The sequence below is a fragment of the Tamandua tetradactyla genome, chromosome 12 (assembly GCF_023851605.1).
Source record: "Tamandua tetradactyla isolate mTamTet1 chromosome 12, mTamTet1.pri, whole genome shotgun sequence".
NCBI lineage: Eukaryota > Metazoa > Chordata > Mammalia > Pilosa > Myrmecophagidae > Tamandua > Tamandua tetradactyla.
In genome coordinates, this window is record NC_135338.1 from 18,213,357 (window position 1) to 18,220,242 (window position 6,886).

The following is a 6,886-nucleotide window of genomic DNA, read 5'->3' on the forward strand; positions in this document are numbered from 1 at the left end:
TTGCTCCATGCACAGCATAAACATGTTTTTATTCTCTACAACAAGTTGGCTTTCTATGGATTGGGAGGGAGGTCCTCAAGGTCTGGTCCCATGTGTAGTAAAGATTGAGCCAGGCCCAGAGGGCCTCTCTTTGCCATACTCCTTTTGCTATCATGCCATCCTGGGCTAATATCCAAGGTCTCAGCAATGATGGCCATTCAGAGAAGAGGGTCCTGTCCTGTCTTGAATGTCCACATGGGCTATCAGTGAAGGGAGTGATTCCACCAGGGCTTTCTCCTGGCCATGAACCACTTCACTTTGGGGAGGACAATGGTGGGCTCTTTCAAAGTCTCAGGGGCAGAGGCAGCCCTGCCACTCCCATCCTGCTGTATAAAAATGTTTCCATTTTATTTTTACCAGCTCATAGAAGTATGCTGATCTGAACCCTTTGGATACTTTGAGGAGACTTGGGTGTGGTGAATGATGGGGGGAGCTCAGTGTGCACATGGGACAGTGAGGAGTCAGGGTCAAGGTCTCAGATATCCATGGAAGTGCCAGAGCCCTGTTCTGTGTGAATGGATCACAAATACTGAGTAGGGATGAAAGTAACAGGATCTGATGGGCAGTCCTGCTGAGTGCACCTGTGAATGGCTGGCTCTACATAGCCTGGAAACTAAACATCCACCATGAGGCTAGTGAGTTGGGACAACCACATTTTTCCACATACAATCCCACATGCTACAAGAATTCCTGCAAAAATAGTCTGCAGCACAAAGGATCTTGTGTTGTGAGTCACAAACAGGCATGATCAGAGAGCACAGAGACAGACTGTTCTCTGACACAAGAAGTGAATGACCCACACACCTGGGTAGGTGGAGACTGCAGGCAGGTGAGGAAGCTTCCCTCAAGTTGCTGACAAAACCAGTGGAGGGAGGAGGGGACAGAGCACATCAGTGGGAGATTTTCATCTCACTTCTCCTCTGTCTGTGTCACTATGCATTACACATAGATGCTCCTACTTCCATGGTCTGCCTCACAGAAATAGGCAGACTTGTCCTCAGGTTGGAGGTCATTGATGGGTAAGTAGTGGTCAACCCTAGAGCTGGAGCCCAAGAAGCCATTGAGGATCCCACCCCCATTGGATCCAGACATCCCACTACTTCCTACGTCCATCATGAACTGGGGCCTCTTCTCTGGCTTCTGCTGGTGCCATGTAATATGGTAGGTGTTGTGCTCACTGCTCAGGGTGCAGGTGAGCTTGATTGAGGCCCCCAGGGAGGCAGATACTGAGGGCAGTTGCACCAGCACAGGGTAGGAGAGGGACCTAGCAAACACAGACACCAGTTAGGGTCTGGGGGAAGGGTGGAAGTGAAGGACGTCTGTAACTTGTGAGTACCTCCAAGTACTCTTGGCATCAAGATGCTGAGGACAATACTGACCTGTGCAGTGGACAAGGATGGTGGGGAGGCTGAGTGGCATTCAGACCATAGTGCAGACACCAGAACTCTAATGGGGCAGATATGGCCCATGCCTCTCTTATTCCCTCAGTCCCCAGGGGGCAGGGGCCTACAGGCAAATGGTCTCCTCTCCCCCTGGCTGCCTCTCCCTCCTTGGGCCCTAGGGAGGCCTCAGTGGCTGGTGCCATTGCTAGGTGTGCAGGGCCTGGGCTGGGCCTGGCTAAGGTTCCCAGGGCCCACAGTGGGCCCAGCTATGTGACCTAGTGAGCCTGAACAGAGATAAGGTAGGGGTCAGGTGTCTCAGTTGAGGGCTTGCAGACCCTCAGCAACAGGCCCACAGTGCCCCCCACTGCCCAGACCCAGCTCTATTGTGTCTGGGGTCAGATGACTGTGGCCCTGACAGAGACTCTTGCCCCCCTTCCGGGACCTGACCTCTGCCCATCCCTGTCAACTACCAGAATCCACCTCTACTTTTCTATTTGGGCCATTTCAATCAGAATTAGAAATTCTTCCCATTTCTGAAGGAGTCCTCAGAGGACAGCATGTCTCACACACACTACATGGCTTAGAAACATACATTGCCAAAAAACTGGGACAGCCTAGTCAGGAACTCACTTCTGGGCTGTTCAAAAGGCCAGGGGTCTCTTCCTATCTTATCTCTCACATGATCAGATGAAGGGGAAGATGGGAGGGTTTAGGAGAATAAATGAGCATGTCACATGGTTCACTAAATTCAATGAAAAATGAGGACAACTCAGGAAATAGAAGGTTTCAGTGTGGGTAATAAAGGAGAACCAGCCAACCTGTCCTTGACAAACTAAGGGATTAGAGGTTCTACATAGGGAAGGGGTTGTGAGTGCCAACATCCAAAGAAGGATCTGGAGTAATGTCTGTAGCTTTCCTGATATTGAGACATGATACTTAACTGAGGAGGCCTGGGGAAAGAAGAGGGGTAGAAAGAGAGAGGGCACTGAAGATTCAAAAGGTCATCAAGAGTAAGATCTGGGATGGTGAGAGGGTGTGCACAGTCAGTGCTTAAGAATGTAGGGGAGAAGCCAATGGGAGGTAAGACAAGAGGCTGAGGGAATTTCAGGCAGAGATGAGTGCCATTTTGGTTTTCTTGCTGCTAAAGAAAGAGGAGTGCCTCCCACTTTCTGTCCTCTTGACATAGTCCTTTCTTACCTGCTTTCTGCCTGCCCTGGGAACTTCTTTTTTGATCTAAGTCATTCATTTTCTCAGTTCAGGATTATGCTCTTTCATTTCTGCTGAGTACTCCCCCCTTTTTATGTGATTCTCCTGGGTTATTATTATTAAAAATGACCATAAATTTTGTCAGTGGAGGTTCTAATTAGAAATTCAGAGCCTCAGGTCCAATTCCAGATTCCCTGAGTTGGAATCCTCATTGTAACCCCACCCCACAGGACCTGTGTGATCACTAGAGATAGAGGAGCCTGATCTAATTCACCCTGCAGAGCCTAGTTGTGGATTGTTTATAACATGTCAGCCTAGTTGGCTTCCAACCCACAGTCCCAGGAACTTCCTGCTTTGTGTTCCATGCTTTCACTTCAAGGGAGTAGAAGTGAACTTGGGCTTCCTATGGAAAATGACATCATTTATCCCTGGCATCAGAAAATCCATGAAAATGGCTGAAGGATATTCATAATAAAAATAAGGTCATTGGATCCTTATCCCTACAATAACTGAGATCAGGGAAAAGCTACAATATTAGATTATTAATTACAATCAAACTGATATTAAACTGGGGCTCAGGACAAGGTGCACATAATGTCTTACCAGGGCAGCAAGCCATGCTAATTCCATGCTCCCCGCTCAGTCACCCCTGCTCACACTTGGTGCACCACAGCCAAGTCCAAAGAACCATGGGCCAGGTACAAGGAAGTCATGGAACCCAGGTGATGTGGGTGCTTGGCAGCAGGAAGCACACACAGAAAAATTGTTTCCCAGCAGTGGTCAGTGCTGCCAGCAGCCAGGCACTGGGAAATTATACTGACTTGTGCCATTGGTCAGTGGAGTCCTATTCAGACTACTGGGCAGTTACAGAAATTCAGCAGCATTGTCTTCTCATGCATGTATGCTGAGGTTGTGGACACATCAAAAGGGAGTATGGATGTGCCAGACTGTTTTAAAGGCAGTCATCTGAATTATCCTGGAAACCTATGGGAACACAAAGACAATGTCCAGGTCTCCTTTTCTGTTGCATGGGAAGACAAAGAAAAAATCATAAAGGTGACTCTTGAGGAATTGAGGCAATGAGTGTCCCTCTTTGCTGCAACAATGAGGAAAATGGACATGAAGATATGAAATTGGGTAGTTGGTTATTTGCCCAAATGGGCACATGCTGTGGAGAACATGCCAGCATTGATGCCATTTGGACCTCCACCTTCCCAGACTTTGGTGTTAACCATGTTCTGGTTTTCACAAAGCCAGATGAAGCTTATCATCTCTGTGGAGGCCATGGTGAACAATGCAATGTACACAGCTACATGGAAAAGATGCAGGAGGTCGAGAAGGGGTTGTCAGACTTGAAAATGGAGTTAGTGATACCTTATATCACCACAAAGGAGAATGTAGACATTTCCAAGATACCAAAGATCACTTTCTGACTTCTTTTTCTGAAAGCAGGACAGGATAGTCAGCCCCCAACCCAGAGTTTGAGGAGCTGCCTTTCAACTATTCTCTCTTTAATGTATTTCATTGTGCAAAATGGGTGCTCCCAAGTGACTGGTACATTAAATCAGGGCAACCTCCTCAAGCACCTGATGGGGCATGTGCTTCATGGCAACATGACCTGCAGAGACATCATCCTGCAGTACACTGCAATTGACTGTATGGGGTGGAATTGGCTTGTGACTGTGCTGGCCGCAGGCACATCCTTGGTCTTGTATGATGGCTCCCCCATGGTTCCCACACCCAGTGTGCTCTGGGACTTGATCGATGGGTAGGCATCACTATTCTAGAGAACAGGGCCAAGTGGGTCTCTGTGCTGGAAGAGAAGGACATGAAACCAGTGGAAACTTGCAGTCTCCAGGTCCTTCTCATAATTCTGTCCATTGGCTTGCTGCTGAATACTTAAATCTAAAAATATGTCTAAGATACATCAATACCAGCATCCTTCTGGGTGCCATCCCATGTGACACTGACCTCATCTCATGCTTCATGGGCCAGAATTCTTCTGTTCCTGTGTACAAAGGAGAGATTCATGCATAGAACTTGGGCATGGCAGAGGAAGCCTGTAACAAGGAAGGAAACTTAGTCTGGGGGCAGAGGGGTGAGTGGGCATTCAGCAAGCTGATTTGTTACCAACCCACACACTTCTAAAATGACAAGAATGTGAAAAAGTGCAGAACAGAATAGCATAGCTTGCCAATTTCCCTTGTGTCTGGGTGCACAAGGATTAATACAGGATCAACCTCAATACTGGGGGCCATCATCATGCTTGATGCAGTGACAGCACACTCAACTTTAATCCTTGGGCACCAAGACACAAGGGAAATTGGCAAGCTATGCTATTCTGTTCTGCACTTTTTCACATTCTTGTCATTTTAGAAGTGTGTGGGCTGGTAACAAATCAGCTTGCTGAATGCCCACTCACCCCTCTGCTCCCAGACTAAGTTTCCTTCCTTGTTACAGGTTTCCTCTGCCATGCCCAAGTTCTATGCATGAATCTCAAACCAGTGTGAATTGGCAGCTCAGACGCTCAGGCATCTACAACATTGTGGAAGCCTTCAAGAAATGATGGACAACCTGTATGGGCTGCAGAACAGCAAGGACCGGAGGAGCATATGGTCCTCTTCCTAAAAATGGCTCAGCCCTGCCCAATTGAAGAGAATCCACAATATCGTTCATATCAGCCTATTGATGCACCACCTCCCCAGACTCATCTTAGAAGTGGGGGGGGGGACTTAGTATTATCTCCTTTGTGGAAAGGTTGGGCTGTACCTGTGAACTCAGGAGCTCTAAAGATTGAAATCTGAGGAGAAAGACAGAAGCCAAGCCCTGCTAAAGGCTACAGAGCTTAGGAAACGGTAGCCAGGAGCAGGGGGCATTTTGAGTTCAAAGCAGCAGGATAACTGTCTCCTGGGTCACACATTCTGGACCTCTGACCTTCCTGTCATTCCCTCCCTAGTATGTATTGAAGTGATTTTGCTTCTGGACCCACAATGATTCTTTGGTCATTGAGAAAGTAGGAAGAAAAAAGGTTCATTTCATTGACCCCATAAAGATAGACCAAGTTTAGAGCATTACACCTGGGTTTGGTTGCACAAGTGACAGTAGGAGACAAAAGCTGATACGGCGTTGCTCCCAGGCAGATTCAATGGGGTACATGGAATGAGCTCTTGGGGCATGGGTGATGCGCTCAGCTTTCCTGCAGTGATGACAGCTCTTCCTAGACCCAGGGGGATGTCTAGAACTCCAGAAGGAGGTCCCTACTGCAGGGCCTCTGCCTGGGAGCCCTGGGTACCAATCACCATGGTAACCCATAATGTTTCCACAGCTCTGCATACAGGAGATACTGACCATAGGATCTGAGGCCTGCTCAGGAGCTTCCTGGGCTGGGGTTATTTTTTGCTATATTTGGGAGTTCCTGCTTCTGGTGGTCCATGTACCCACCCTTACACCCTGAGGGTGGCAAACCTCCAAAGGGGTGTGGAAGGAGTGGAGGATATACCTCAATTCCTGTGAGCACAGCATGAACCACACACATGGGTCACCAGGGCTCCTGAGAGGCATCAGCTGTGGGAAATTCACATCAGTTGGACCTACCTCCACCCTTCCCTGGAGTAGGATCAGGGTTCCACAGCAATTATGGGCCATTTGCTGGTCTCAGGGCCCTAATTCTCACATGTCTAACCCCTCTCCCTGATATTACAACTGAAGACATAGGCACCAGTGAGTGAGCCTGGTCAGCCCTGTACCTAGACTTCTCCCAGGACCCACATCCTCAGGCACACCTCACATCTTCATATCTTGTGCTGGGCCACAGAGCACCTCAGCCAGCCCTGGTCCCAGGTGATATAAGAGTAGGGGACATCTATGCTCTGACCTTAATGTGCAGTGTTCATATTCTTGAGGACTGTCCATCCCTTGGAGCCTCCCCAGTCCTCTGACCCAAGGAGAACAGTACCAAAGGCAGAGATGTTTTCCTCCAAGAGGAATATCCCAGCTCCACAGGCTCTTATTTACCCCATATGGCCATCCAGGGGTAGAACACATAGTTGTCATGATAATAGACTTTTTTTCTGTTTGTATGTTTGCTGTTTAGGCCCTGTTTTTCCATCCCTGATAATTCAGAGACATTGAATGATAAAATGGGGTAAGACATTAGGAGCTAGAAATTATATCCATGTATATTCAGTACATATAGAATTTATTTTAATAAGAGAACATAGACATAATCAAAGACTGTATCCCCAATCACATAGAAATAG

The 6,886-nt window shown here is 47.9% G+C and overlaps 2 pseudogenes; one reads left to right on the top strand and one right to left on the bottom strand.

Moving 5' to 3' along the window:
• Positions 1-978: 978 nt before the first annotated feature.
• LOC143651347 (immunoglobulin lambda variable 9-49 pseudogene) lies at positions 979-3,340 on the bottom strand (annotated as a pseudogene).
• Positions 3,341-3,352: 12 nt separating this feature from the next.
• Positions 3,353-4,811, top strand: LOC143651348 (acetoacetyl-CoA synthetase pseudogene; annotated as a pseudogene).
• Positions 4,812-6,886: the final 2,075 nt, after the last annotated feature.